The sequence below is a fragment of the Brienomyrus brachyistius genome, chromosome 1 (genome assembly GCF_023856365.1).
Source record: "Brienomyrus brachyistius isolate T26 chromosome 1, BBRACH_0.4, whole genome shotgun sequence".
Lineage (NCBI taxonomy): Eukaryota > Metazoa > Chordata > Actinopteri > Osteoglossiformes > Mormyridae > Brienomyrus > Brienomyrus brachyistius.
The window spans coordinates 32,028,344-32,041,695 of record NC_064533.1 but is presented as its reverse complement, the minus strand read 5'-3'; the positions used below and the strand labels follow the sequence as shown (position 1 = coordinate 32,041,695).

The window sequence follows — 13,352 nt, the reverse complement described above, 5'->3', positions numbered from 1 at the left end:
TACCTAACGTGACATATTTTTATCAGTTATGACATCAGATCTTGGCACATGGTCTTGTTTGTCTTCTAGAATAGCATTCGTTCTCATTCAATATTTTCTAATCCGGCCTACTCTTAAGAATGCCAGTTATCAGTTATAAAGTTTCCTGACATTGGTGGTTGCAATGTTTTTGGATGTGACGTGGGTTTCCTCTGGAAGTTGAGTTCAAACATATGGCAGTATTTCCTGAAACCTGGGTAGCTCAGTCGGTAGAGCATCAGACTTTTAATCTGAGGGTCCAGGGTTCAAGTCCGTGTTCGGGCAGCGTCCCCTAATGTTCTCCAGAATGTCAATCTTGTGGAGTTCTTTTAATTATTCAAAAAGCAGGTCAAAGTCTTGCTGCATGTCATGGTGACATCCAGGATGGCTTGGCAAGTTTTGAATGTATACCGATAGTATTTTCCACAAACATGAAATGTATTAAGTCAATTGTGGTTCTTCCACTTATATAAGATGTGGTTCTGGCTTTGAACGGAATTGTACATCAGTTTAAAACGTAAAGGATAAACCTGACTTCCCTTGGAATACCTTTCTAACCAGTGCTGGTTAGAAATCCTTAATCAAGTAGGATAATGTCAGCATACTGCCATACAGCAATTCCTATTGAATGGTAATAGCACATCAAAATAATTGTCTTTGAGAAGAAACTGTCCAATAACTTGTTAGGATAATGCCACATTTTTTCAACTTGATTTTCGCTCGCTCGTTACACATCCCATTGTACCTAACGTGACATATTTTTATCAGTTATGACATCAGATCTTGGCACATGGTCTTGTTTGTCTTCTAGAATAGCATTCGTTCTCATTCAATATTTTCTAATCCGGCCTAGTCTTAAGAATGCCAGTTATCAGTTATAAAGTTTCCCGACATTGGGTGTTGCAATGTTTTTGGATGTGACGTGGGTTTCTTCTGGAAGTTGAGTTCAAACATATGGCAGTATTTCCTGAAGCCTGGGTAGCTCAGTCGGTAGAGCATCAGACTTTTAATCTGAGGGTCCAGGGTTCAAGTCCCTGTTCGGGCAGCGTCCCCTAGTGTTCTCCATGATGTCAAGCTTGTGGAGTTCTTTTAATTATTCAACAAGCAGGTCAAAGTCTTGCTGCATGTCATGGTAACATCCAGGATGGCTTGGCAAGTTTTGAATGTATACCGATAGTATTTTCCACAAACATGAAATGTATTAAGCCAATTGTGGTTCTTCCACTTATATAAGATGTGGTTCTGGCTTTGAACGGAATTGTACATCAGTTTAAAACGTAAAGGATAAACCTGCCTTCCCTTGGAATACCTTTCTAACCAGTGCTGGTTAGAAATCCTTAATCAAGTAGGATAATGTCAGCATACTGCCATACAGCAATTCCTATTGAATGGTAAGAGCACATCAAAATAATTATCTTTGAGAAGACACTGTCCAATAACTTGTTAGGATAATGCCACATTTTTTCAACTTGATTTTAGCTCGCTCGTTACACATCCCATTGTACCTAACGTGACATATTTTTATCAGTTATGACATCAGATCTTGGCACATGGTCTTGTTTGTCTTCTAGAATAGCATTCGTTCTCATTCAATATTTTCTAATCCGGCCTAGTCTTAAGAATGCCAGTTATCAGTTATAAAGTGTCCCGACATTGGTGGTTGCAATGTTTTTGGATGTGACGTGGGTTTCCTCTGGAAGTTGAGTTCAAACATATGGCAGTATGTCCTGAAGCCTGGGCAGCTCAGTCGGTAGAGCATCAGACTTTTAATCTGAGGGTCCAGGGTTCAAGTCCCTGTTCGGGCAGTGTCCCCTAGTGTTCTCCAGGATGTCAATCTTGTGGAGTTCTTTTAATTATTCAAAAAGCAGGTCAAAGTCTTGCTGCATGTCATGGTGACATCCAGGATGGCTTGGCAAGTTTTGAATGTATACAGACAGTATTTTCCACAAACATGAAATGTATTAAGTCAATTGTGGTTCTTGCTCTTAAATAAGATGTGGTTCTGGCTTTGAATGGAATTGTACATCAGTTTAAATCATAAAGGATAAACCTGCCCTCCCTTGGAATACCTTTCTAACCAGTGCTGGTTAGAAATCCTTAATCAAGTAGGATAATGTCAGCAGACTGCCATACAGCAATTCCTATTGAATGGTAATAGCACATCAAAATAATTGTCTTTGAGAAGACACTGTCCAATAACTTGTTAGGATAATGCCACATTTTTTCAACTTGATTTTCGCTCGCTCGTTACACATCCCATTGTACCTAACGTGACATATTTTTATCAGTTATGACATCAGATCTTGGCACATGGTCTTGTTTGTCTTCTAGAATAGCATTCGTTCTCATTCAATATTTTCTAATCCGGCCTACTCTTAAGAATGCCAGTTATCAGTTATAAAGTTTCCTGACATTGGTGGTTGCAATGTTTTTGGATGTGACGTGGGTTTCCTCTGGAAGTTGAGTTCAAACATATGGCAGTATTTCTTGAAACCTGGGTAGCTCAGTCGGTAGAGCATCAGACTTTTAATCTGAGGGTCCAGGGTTCAAGTCTGTGTTCGGGCAGCGTCCCCTAATGTTCTCCAGAATGTCAATCTTGTGGAGTTCTTTTAATTATTCAAAAAGCAGGTCAAAGTCTTGCTGCATGTCATGGTGACATCCAGGATGGCTTGGCAAGTTTTGAATGTATACCGATAGTATTTTCCACAAACATGAAATGTATTAAGTCAATTGTGGTTCTTCCACTTATATAAGATGTGGTTCTGGCTTTGAACGGAATTGTACATCAGTTTAAAACGTAAAGGATAAATCTGACTTCCCTTGGAATACCTTTCTAACCAGTGCTGGTTAGAAATCCTTAATCAAGTAGGATAATGTCAGCATACTGCCATACAGCAATTCCTATTGAATGGTAATAGCACATCAAAATAATTGTCTTTGAGAAGAAACTGTCCAATAACTTGTTAGGATAATGCCACATTTTTTCAACTTGATTTTCGCTCGCTCGTTACACATCCCATTGTACCTAACGTGACATATTTTTATCAGTTATGACATCAGATCTTGGCACATGGTCTTGTTTGTCTTCTAGAATAGCATTCGTTCTCATTCAATATTTTCTAATCCGGCCTAGTCTTAAGAATGCCAGTTATCAGTTATAAAGTTTCCCGACATTGGGTGTTGCAATGTTTTTGGATGTGACGTGGGTTTCTTCTGGAAGTTGAGTTCAAACATATGGCAGTATTTCCTGAAGCCTGGGTAGCTCAGTCGGTAGAGCATCAGACTTTTAATCTGAGGGTCCAGGGTTCAAGTCCCTGTTCGGGCAGCGTCCCCTAGTGTTCTCCATGATGTCAAGCTTGTGGAGTTCTTTTAATTATTCAACAAGCAGGTCAAAGTCTTGCTGCATGTCATGGTGACATCCAGGATGGCTTGGCAAGTTTTGAATGTATACCGATAGTATTTTCCACAAACATGAAATGTATTAAGTCAATTGTGGTTCTTCCACTTATATAAGATGTGGTTCTGGCTTTGAACGGAATTGTACATCAGTTTAAAACGTAAAGGATAAACCTGCCTTCCCTTGGAATACCTTTCTAACCAGTGCTGGTTAGAAATCCTTAATCAAGTAGGATAATGTCAGCAGACTGCCATACAGCAATTCCTATTGAATGGTAATAGCACATCAAAATAATTGTCTTTGAGAAGACACTGTCCAATAACTTGTTAGGATAATGCCACATTTTTTCAACTTGATTTTCGCTCGCTCGTTACACATCCCATTGTACCTAACGTGACATATTTTTATCAGTTATGACATCAGATCTTGGCACATGGTCTTGTTTGTCTTCTAGAATAGCATTCGTTCTCATTCAATATTTTCTAATCCGGCCTACTCTTAAGAATGCCAGTTATCAGTTATAAAGTTTCCTGACATTGGTGGTTGCAATGTTTTTGGATGTGACGTGGGTTTCCTCTGGAAGTTGAGTTCAAACATATGGCAGTATTTCTTGAAACCTGGGTAGCTCAGTCGGTAGAGCATCAGACTTTTAATCTGAGGGTCCAGGGTTCAAGTCTGTGTTCGGGCAGCGTCCCCTAATGTTCTCCAGAATGTCAATCTTGTGGAGTTCTTTTAATTATTCAAAAAGCAGGTCAAAGTCTTGCTGCATGTCATGGTGACATCCAGGATGGCTTGGCAAGTTTTGAATGTATACCGATAGTATTTTCCACAAACATGAAATGTATTAAGTCAATTGTGGTTCTTCCACTTATATAAGATGTGGTTCTGGCTTTGAACGGAATTGTACATCAGTTTAAAACGTAAAGGATAAATCTGACTTCCCTTGGAATACCTTTCTAACCAGTGCTGGTTAGAAATCCTTAATCAAGTAGGATAATGTCAGCATACTGCCATACAGCAATTCCTATTGAATGGTAATAGCACATCAAAATAATTGTCTTTGAGAAGAAACTGTCCAATAACTTGTTAGGATAATGCCACATTTTTTCAACTTGATTTTCGCTCGCTCGTTACACATCCCATTGTACCTAACGTGACATATTTTTATCAGTTATGACATCAGATCTTGGCACATGGTCTTGTTTGTCTTCTAGAATAGCATTCGTTCTCATTCAATATTTTCTAATCCGGCCTAGTCTTAAGAATGCCAGTTATCAGTTATAAAGTTTCCCGACATTGGGTGTTGCAATGTTTTTGGATGTGACGTGGGTTTCTTCTGGAAGTTGAGTTCAAACATATGGCAGTATTTCCTGAAGCCTGGGTAGCTCAGTCGGTAGAGCATCAGACTTTTAATCTGAGGGTCCAGGGTTCAAGTCCCTGTTCGGGCAGCGTCCCCTAGTGTTCTCCATGATGTCAAGCTTGTGGAGTTCTTTTAATTATTCAACAAGCAGGTCAAAGTCTTGCTGCATGTCATGGTGACATCCAGGATGGCTTGGCAAGTTTTGAATGTATACCGATAGTATTTTCCACAAACATGAAATGTATTAAGTCAATTGTGGTTCTTCCACTTATATAAGATGTGGTTCTGGCTTTGAACGGAATTGTACATCAGTTTAAAACGTAAAGGATAAACCTGCCTTCCCTTGGAATACCTTTCTAACCAGTGCTGGTTAGAAATCCTTAATCAAGTAGGATAATGTCAGCAGACTGCCATACAGCAATTCCTATTGAATGGTAATAGCACATCAAAATAATTGTCTTTGAGAAGACACTGTCCAATAACTTGTTAGGATAATGCCACATTTTTTCAACTTGATTTTCGCTCGCTCGTTACACATCCCATTGTACCTAACGTGACATATTTTTATCAGTTATGACATCAGATCTTGGCACATGGTCTTGTTTGTCTTCTAGAATAGCATTCGTTCTCATTCAATATTTTCTAATCCGGCCTACTCTTAAGAATGCCAGTTATCAGTTATAAAGTTTCCTGACATTGGTGGTTGCAATGTTTTTGGATGTGACGTGGGTTTCCTCTGGAAGTTGAGTTCAAACATATGGCAGTATTTCTTGAAACCTGGGTAGCTCAGTCGGTAGAGCATCAGACTTTTAATCTGAGGGTCCAGGGTTCAAGTCTGTGTTCGGGCAGCGTCCCCTAATGTTCTCCAGAATGTCAATCTTGTGGAGTTCTTTTAATTATTCAAAAAGCAGGTCAAAGTCTTGCTGCATGTCATGGTGACATCCAGGATGGCTTGGCAAGTTTTGAATGTATACCGATAGTATTTTCCACAAACATGAAATGTATTAAGTCAATTGTGGTTCTTCCACTTATATAAGATGTGGTTCTGGCTTTGAACGGAATTGTACATCAGTTTAAAACGTAAAGGATAAATCTGACTTCCCTTGGAATACCTTTCTAACCAGTGCTGGTTAGAAATCCTTAATCAAGTAGGATAATGTCAGCATACTGCCATACAGCAATTCCTATTGAATGGTAATAGCACATCAAAATAATTGTCTTTGAGAAGAAACTGTCCAATAACTTGTTAGGATAATGCCACATTTTTTCAACTTGATTTTCGCTCGCTCGTTACACATCCCATTGTACCTAACGTGACATATTTTTATCAGTTATGACATCAGATCTTGGCACATGGTCTTGTTTGTCTTCTAGAATAGCATTCGTTCTCATTCAATATTTTCTAATCCGGCCTAGTCTTAAGAATGCCAGTTATCAGTTATAAAGTTTCCCGACATTGGGTGTTGCAATGTTTTTGGATGTGACGTGGGTTTCTTCTGGAAGTTGAGTTCAAACATATGGCAGTATTTCCTGAAGCCTGGGTAGCTCAGTCGGTAGAGCATCAGACTTTTAATCTGAGGGTCCAGGGTTCAAGTCCCTGTTCGGGCAGCGTCCCCTAGTGTTCTCCATGATGTCAAGCTTGTGGAGTTCTTTTAATTATTCAACAAGCAGGTCAAAGTCTTGCTGCATGTCATGGTGACATCCAGGATGGCTTGGCAAGTTTTGAATGTATACCGATAGTATTTTCCACAAACATGAAATGTATTAAGTCAATTGTGGTTCTTCCACTTATATAAGATGTGGTTCTGGCTTTGAACGGAATTGTACATCAGTTTAAAACGTAAAGGATAAACCTGCCTTCCCTTGGAATACCTTTCTAACCAGTGCTGGTTAGAAATCCTTAATCAAGTAGGATAATGTCAGCATACTGCCATACAGCAATTCCTATTGAATGGTAAGAGCACATCAAAATAATTATCTTTGAGAAGACACTGTCCAATAACTTGTTAGGCTAATGCCACATTTTTTCAACTTGATTTTCGCTCGCTCGTTACACATCCCATTGTACCTAACGTGACATATTTTTATCAGTTATGACATCAGATCTTGGCACATGGTCTTGTTTGTCTTCTAGAATAGCATTCGTTCTCATTCAATATTTTCTAATCCGGCCTAGTCTTAAGAATGCCAGTTATCAGTTATAAAGTTTCCCGACATTGGGTGTTGCAATGTTTTTGGATGTGACGTGGGTTTCTTCTGGAAGTTGAGTTCAAACATATGGCAGTATTTCCTGAAGCCTGGGTAGCTCAGTCGGTAGAGCATCAGACTTTTAATCTGAGGGTCCAGGGTTCAAGTCCCTGTTCGGGCAGCGTCCCCTAGTGTTCTCCATGATGTCAAGCTTGTGGAGTTCTTTTAATTATTCAACAAGCAGGTCAAAGTCTTGCTGCATGTCATGGTGACATCCAGGATGGCTTGGCAAGTTTTGAATGTATACCGATAGTATTTTCCACAAACATGAAATGTATTAAGTCAATTGTGGTTCTTCCACTTATATAAGATGTGGTTCTGGCTTTGAACGGAATTGTACATCAGTTTAAAACGTAAAGGATAAACCTGCCTTCCCTTGGAATACCTTTCTAACCAGTGCTGGTTAGAAATCCTTAATCAAGTAGGATAATGTCAGCATACTGCCATACAGCAATTCCTATTGAATGGTAAGAGCACATCAAAATAATTATCTTTGAGAAGACACTGTCCAATAACTTGTTAGGCTAATGCCACATTTTTTCAACTTGATTTTCGCTCGCTCGTTACACATCCCATTGTACCTAACGTGACATATTTTTATCAGTTATGACATCAGATCTTGGCACATGGTCTTGTTTGTCTTCTAGAATAGCATTCGTTCTCATTCAATATTTTCTAATCTGGCCTAGTCTTAAGAATGTCAGTTATCAGTTATAAAGTTTCCCGACATTGGTGGTTGCAATGTTTTTGGATGTGACGTGGGTTTCTTCTGGAAGTTGAGTTCAAACATATGGCAGTATTTCCTGAAGCCTGGGTAGCTCAGTTGGTAGAGCATCAGACTTTTAATCTGAGGGTCCAGGGTTCAAGTCCCTGTTCGGGCAGCGTCCCCTAGTGTTCTCCATGATGTCAAGCTTGTGGAGTTCTTTTAATTATTCAACAAGCAGGTCAAAGTCTTGCTGCATGTCATGGTGACATCCAGGATGGCTTGGCAAGTTTTGAATGTATACCGATAGTATTTTCCACAAACATGAAATGTATTAAGTCAATTGTGGTTCTTCCACTTAAATAAGATGTGGTTCTGGCTTTGAACGGAATTGTACATCAGTTTAAAACGTAAAGGATAAACCTGCCCTCCCTTGGAATACCTTTCTAACCAGTGCTGGTTAGAAATCCTTAATCAAGTAGGATAATGTCAGCAGACTGCCATACAGCAATTCCTATTGAATGGTAGTAGCACATCAAAATAATTGTCTTTGAGAAGACACTGTCCAATAACTTGTTAGGATAATGCCACTTTTTTTCAACTTGATTTTCGCTCGCTCGTTACACATCCCATTGTACCTAACGTTACATATTTTTATCAGTTATGACATCAGATCTTGGCACATGGTCTTGTTTGTCTTCTAGAATAGCATTCGTTCTCATTCAATATTTTCTAATCCTGCCTAGTCTTAAGAATGCCAGTTATCAGTTATAAAGTTTCCCGACATTGGGTGTTGCAATGTTTTTGGATGTGACGTGGGTTTCTTCTGGAAGTTGAGTTCAAACATATGGCAGTATTTCCTGAAGCCTGGGTAGCTCAGTCGGTAGAGCATCAGACTTTTAATCTGAGGGTCCAGGGTTCAAGTCCCTGTTTGGGCAGCGTCCCCTAGTGTTCTCCATGATGTCAAGCTTGTGGAGTTCTTTTAATTATTCAACAAGCAGGTCAAAGTCTTGCTGCATGTCATGGTAACATCCAGGATAGCTTGGCAAGTTTTGAATGTATACCGATAGTATTTTCCACAAACATGAAATGTATTAAGCCAATTGTGGTTCTTCCACTTATATAAGATGTGGTTCTGGCTTTGAACGGAATTGTACATCAGTTTAAAACGTAAAGGATAAACCTGCCTTCCCTTGGAATACCTTTCTAACCAGTGCTGGTTAGAAATCCTTAATCAAGTAGGATAATGTCAGCATACTGCCATACAGCAATTCCTATTGAATGGTAAGAGCACATCAAAATAATTATCTTTGAGAAGACACTGTCCAATAACTTGTTAGGATAATGCCACATTTTTTCAACTTGATTTTAGCTCGCTCGTTACACATCCCATTGTACCTAACGTGACATATTTTTATCAGTTATGACATCAGATCTTGGCACATGGTCTTGTTTGTCTTCTAGAATAGCATTCGTTCTCATTCAATATTTTCTAATCCGGCCTAGTCTTAAGAATGCCAGTTATCAGTTATAAAGTGTCCCGACATTGGTGGTTGCAATGTTTTTGGATGTGACGTGGGTTTCCTCTGGAAGTTGAGTTCAAACATATGGCAGTATGTCCTGAAGCCTGGGTAGCTCAGTCGGTAGAGCATCAGACTTTTAATCTGAGGGTCCAGGGTTCAAGTCCCTGTTCGGGCAGTGTCCCCTAGTGTTCTCCAGGATGTCAATCTTGTGGAGTTCTTTTAATTTTTCAAAAAGCAGGTCAAAGTCTTGCTGCATGTCATGGTGACATCCAGGATGGCTTGGCAAGTTTTGAATGTATACAGACAGTATTTTCCACAAACATGAAATGTATTAAGTCAATTGTGGTTCTTGCTCTTAAATAAGATGTGGTTCTGGCTTTGAATGGAATTGTACATCAGTTTAAATCATAAAGAATAAACCTGCCCTCCCTTGGAATACCTTTCTAACCAGTGCTGGTTAGAAATCCTTAATCAAGTAGGATAATGTCAGCAGACTGCCATACAGCAATTCCTATTGAATGGTAATAGCACATCAAAATAATTGTCTTTGAGAAGACACTGTCCAATAACTTGTTAGGATAATGCCACATTTTTTCAACTTGATTTTCGCTCGCTCGTTACACATCCCATTGTACCTAACGTGACATATTTTTATCAGTTATGACATCAGATCTTGGCACATGGTCTTGTTTGTCTTCTAGAATAGCATTCGTTCTCATTCAATATTTTCTAATCCGGCCTACTCTTAAGAATGCCAGTTATCAGTTATAAAGTTTCCTGACATTGGTGGTTGCAATGTTTTTGGATGTGACGTGGGTTTCCTCTGGAAGTTGAGTTCAAACATATGGCAGTATTTCCTGAAACCTGGGTAGCTCAGTCGGTAGAGCATCAGACTTTTAATCTGAGGGTCCAGGGTTCAAGTCCGTGTTCGGGCAGCGTCCCCTAATGTTCTCCAGAATGTCAATCTTGTGGAGTTCTTTTAATTATTCAAAAAGCAGGTCAAAGTCTTGCTGCATGTCATGGTGACATCCAGGATGGCTTGGCAAGTTTTGAATGTATACCGATAGTATTTTCCACAAACATGAAATGTATTAAGTCAATTGTGGTTCTTCCACTTATATAAGATGTGGTTCTGGCTTTGAACGGAATTGTACATCAGTTTAAAACGTAAAGGATAAATCTGACTTCCCTTGGAATACCTTTCTAACCAGTGCTGGTTAGAAATCCTTAATCAAGTAGGATAATGTCAGCAGACTGCCATACAGCAATTCCTATTGAATGGTAATAGCACATCAAAATAATTGTCTTTGAGAAGAAACTGTCCAATAACTTGTTAGGATAATGCCACATTTTTTCAACTTGATTTTCGCTCGCTCGTTACACATCCCATTGTACCTAACGTGACATATTTTTATCAGTTATGACATCAGATCTTGGCACATGGTCTTGTTTGTCTTCTAGAATAGCATTCGTTCTCATTCAATATTTTCTAATCCGGCCTAGTCTTAAGAATGCCAGTTATCAGTTATAAAGTTTCCCGACATTGGGTGTTGCAATGTTTTTGGATGTGACGTGGGTTTCTTCTGGAAGTTGAGTTCAAACATATGGCAGTATTTCCTGAAGCCTGGGTAGCTCAGTCGGTAGAGCATCAGACTTTTAATCTGAGGGTCCAGGGTTCAAGTCCCTGTTCGGGCAGCGTCCCCTAGTGTTCTCCATGATGTCAAGCTTGTGGAGTTCTTTTAATTATTCAACAAGCAGGTCAAAGTCTTGCTGCATGTCATGGTGACATCCAGGATGGCTTGGCAAGTTTTGAATGTATACCGATAGTATTTTCCACAAACATGAAATGTATTAAGTCAATTGTGGTTCTTCCACTTATATAAGATGTGGTTCTGGCTTTGAACGGAATTGTACATCAGTTTAAAACGTAAAGGATAAACCTGCCTTCCCTTGGAATACCTTTCTAACCAGTGCTGGTTAGAAATCCTTAATCAAGTAGGATAATGTCAGCATACTGCCATACAGCAATTCCTATTGAATGGTAAGAGCACATCAAAATAATTATCTTTGAGAAGACACTGTCCAATAACTTGTTAGGCTAATGCCACATTTTTTCAACTTGATTTTCGCTCGCTCGTTACACATCCCATTGTACCTAACGTGACATATTTTTATCAGTTATGACATCAGATCTTGGCACATGGTCTTGTTTGTCTTCTAGAATAGCATTCGTTCTCATTCAATATTTTCTAATCTGGCCTAGTCTTAAGAATGTCAGTTATCAGTTATAAAGTTTCCCGACATTGGTGGTTGCAATGTTTTTGGATGTGACGTGGGTTTCTTCTGGAAGTTGAGTTCAAACATATTGCAGTATTTCCTGAAGCCTGGGTAGCTCAGTTGGTAGAGCATCAGACTTTTAATCTGAGAGTCCAGGGTTCAAGTCCCTGTTCGGGCAGCGTCCCCTAGTGTTCTCCATGATGTCAAGCTTGTGGAGTTCTTTTAATTATTCAACAAGCAGGTCAAAGTCTTGCTGCATGTCATGGTGACATCCAGGATGGCTTGGCAAGTTTTGAATGTATACCGATAGTATTTTCCAGAAACATGAAATGTATTAAGTCAATTGTGGTTCTTCCACTTATATAAGATGTGGTTCTGGCTTTGAATGGAATTGTACATCAGTTTAAATCATAAAGGATAAACCTGCCCTCCCTTGGAATACCTTTCTAACCAGTGCTGGTTAGAAATCCTTAATCAAGTAGGATAATGTCAGCAGACTGCCATACAGCAATTCCTATTGAATGGTAATAGCACATCAAAATAATTGTCTTTGAGAAGACACTGTCCAATAACTTGTTAGGATAATGCCACATTTTTTCAACTTGATTTTCACTCGCTCGTTACACATCCCATTGTACCTAACGTGACATATTTTTATCAGTTATGACATCAGATCTTGGCACATGGTCTTGTTTGTCTTCTAGAATAGCATTCGTTCTCATTCAATATTTTCTAATCCGGCCTAGTCTTAAGAATGCCAGTTATCAGTTATAAAGTTTCCTGACATTGGTGGTTGCAATGTTTTTGATGTGACGTGGGTTTCCTCTGGAAGTCGAGTTCAAACATATGGCAGTATTTTCTGAAGCCTGGGTAGCTCAGTCGGTAGAGCATCAGACTTTTAATCTGAGGGTCCAGGGTTCAAGTCCCTGTTTGGGCAGCGTCCCCTAGTGTTCTCCAGGATGTCAATCTTGTGGAGTTCTTTTAATTATTCAAAAAGCAGGTCAAAGTCTTGCTGCATGTCATGGTGACATCCAGGATGGCTTGGCAAGTTTTGAATGTATACCGATAGTATTTTCCACAAACATGAAATGTATTAAGTCAATTGTGGTTCTTCCACTTATATAAGATGTGGTTCTGGCTTTGAACGGAATTGTACATCAGTTTAAAACGTAAAGGATAAACCTGCCTTCCCTTGGAATACCTTTCTAACCAGTGCTGGTTAGAAATCCTTAATCAAGTAGGATAATGTCAGCATACTGCCATACAGCAATTCCTATTGAATGGTAATAGCACATCAAAATAATTGTCTTTGAGAAGAAACTGTCCAATAACTTGTTAGGATAATGCCACATTTTTTCAACTTGATTTTCGCTCGCTCGTTACACATCCCATTGTACCTAACGTGACATATTTTTATCAGTTATGACATCAGATCTTGGCACATGGTCTTGTTTGTCTTCTAGAATAGCATTCGTTCTCATTCAATATTTTCTAATCCGGCCTACTCTTAAGAATGCCAGTTATCAGTTATAAAGTTTCCTGACATTGGTGGTTGCAATGTTTTTGGATGTGACGTGGGTTTCCTCTGGAAGTCGAGTTCAAACATATGGCAGTATTTTCTGAAGCCTGGGTAGCTCAGTCGGTAGAGCATCAGACTTTTAATCTGAGGGTCCAGGGTTCAAGTCCCTGTTTGGGCAGCGTCCCCTAGTGTTCTCCAGGATGTCAATCTTGTGGAGTTCTTTTAATTATTCAAAAAGCAGGTCAAAGTCTTGCTGCATGTCATGGTGACATCCAGGATGGCTTGGCAAGTTTTGAATGTATACCGAT

General features: G+C 39.3%; 18 non-coding genes across 18 annotated transcripts; all 18 read left to right on the top strand.

Moving 5' to 3' along the window:
- The first annotated feature begins 230 nt into the window (after positions 1 to 230).
- Positions 231 to 303, top strand: trnak-uuu (transfer RNA lysine (anticodon UUU)). The gene has a single exon. It is a non-coding gene; the product is annotated as a tRNA-Lys (tRNA).
- Positions 304 to 990: 687 nt separating this feature from the next.
- trnak-uuu (transfer RNA lysine (anticodon UUU)) lies at positions 991 to 1,063 on the top strand. Its single transcript has one exon. It is a non-coding gene; the product is annotated as a tRNA-Lys (tRNA).
- A 687-nt stretch (positions 1,064 to 1,750) lies between these two features.
- On the top strand, positions 1,751 to 1,823 carry trnak-uuu (transfer RNA lysine (anticodon UUU)). Its single transcript has one exon. It is a non-coding gene; the product is annotated as a tRNA-Lys (tRNA).
- A 687-nt stretch (positions 1,824 to 2,510) lies between these two features.
- Positions 2,511 to 2,583, top strand: trnak-uuu (transfer RNA lysine (anticodon UUU)). Its single transcript has one exon. It is a non-coding gene; the product is annotated as a tRNA-Lys (tRNA).
- A 687-nt stretch (positions 2,584 to 3,270) lies between these two features.
- On the top strand, positions 3,271 to 3,343 carry trnak-uuu (transfer RNA lysine (anticodon UUU)). Its single transcript has one exon. It is a non-coding gene; the product is annotated as a tRNA-Lys (tRNA).
- A 687-nt stretch (positions 3,344 to 4,030) lies between these two features.
- trnak-uuu (transfer RNA lysine (anticodon UUU)) lies at positions 4,031 to 4,103 on the top strand. The gene has a single exon. It is a non-coding gene; the product is annotated as a tRNA-Lys (tRNA).
- Positions 4,104 to 4,790: 687 nt separating this feature from the next.
- On the top strand, positions 4,791 to 4,863 carry trnak-uuu (transfer RNA lysine (anticodon UUU)). Its single transcript has one exon. It is a non-coding gene; the product is annotated as a tRNA-Lys (tRNA).
- Positions 4,864 to 5,550: 687 nt separating this feature from the next.
- Positions 5,551 to 5,623, top strand: trnak-uuu (transfer RNA lysine (anticodon UUU)). The gene has a single exon. It is a non-coding gene; the product is annotated as a tRNA-Lys (tRNA).
- A 687-nt stretch (positions 5,624 to 6,310) lies between these two features.
- On the top strand, positions 6,311 to 6,383 carry trnak-uuu (transfer RNA lysine (anticodon UUU)). Its single transcript has one exon. It is a non-coding gene; the product is annotated as a tRNA-Lys (tRNA).
- A 687-nt stretch (positions 6,384 to 7,070) lies between these two features.
- trnak-uuu (transfer RNA lysine (anticodon UUU)) lies at positions 7,071 to 7,143 on the top strand. The gene has a single exon. It is a non-coding gene; the product is annotated as a tRNA-Lys (tRNA).
- Positions 7,144 to 7,830: 687 nt separating this feature from the next.
- Positions 7,831 to 7,903, top strand: trnak-uuu (transfer RNA lysine (anticodon UUU)). The gene has a single exon. It is a non-coding gene; the product is annotated as a tRNA-Lys (tRNA).
- Positions 7,904 to 8,590: 687 nt separating this feature from the next.
- trnak-uuu (transfer RNA lysine (anticodon UUU)) lies at positions 8,591 to 8,663 on the top strand. Its single transcript has one exon. It is a non-coding gene; the product is annotated as a tRNA-Lys (tRNA).
- Positions 8,664 to 9,350: 687 nt separating this feature from the next.
- On the top strand, positions 9,351 to 9,423 carry trnak-uuu (transfer RNA lysine (anticodon UUU)). The gene has a single exon. It is a non-coding gene; the product is annotated as a tRNA-Lys (tRNA).
- A 687-nt stretch (positions 9,424 to 10,110) lies between these two features.
- On the top strand, positions 10,111 to 10,183 carry trnak-uuu (transfer RNA lysine (anticodon UUU)). The gene has a single exon. It is a non-coding gene; the product is annotated as a tRNA-Lys (tRNA).
- Positions 10,184 to 10,870: 687 nt separating this feature from the next.
- Positions 10,871 to 10,943, top strand: trnak-uuu (transfer RNA lysine (anticodon UUU)). Its single transcript has one exon. It is a non-coding gene; the product is annotated as a tRNA-Lys (tRNA).
- Positions 10,944 to 11,630: 687 nt separating this feature from the next.
- On the top strand, positions 11,631 to 11,703 carry trnak-uuu (transfer RNA lysine (anticodon UUU)). Its single transcript has one exon. It is a non-coding gene; the product is annotated as a tRNA-Lys (tRNA).
- Positions 11,704 to 12,389: 686 nt separating this feature from the next.
- On the top strand, positions 12,390 to 12,462 carry trnak-uuu (transfer RNA lysine (anticodon UUU)). The gene has a single exon. It is a non-coding gene; the product is annotated as a tRNA-Lys (tRNA).
- A 687-nt stretch (positions 12,463 to 13,149) lies between these two features.
- Positions 13,150 to 13,222, top strand: trnak-uuu (transfer RNA lysine (anticodon UUU)). Its single transcript has one exon. It is a non-coding gene; the product is annotated as a tRNA-Lys (tRNA).
- The last annotated feature ends 130 nt before the right edge of the window (positions 13,223 to 13,352 follow it).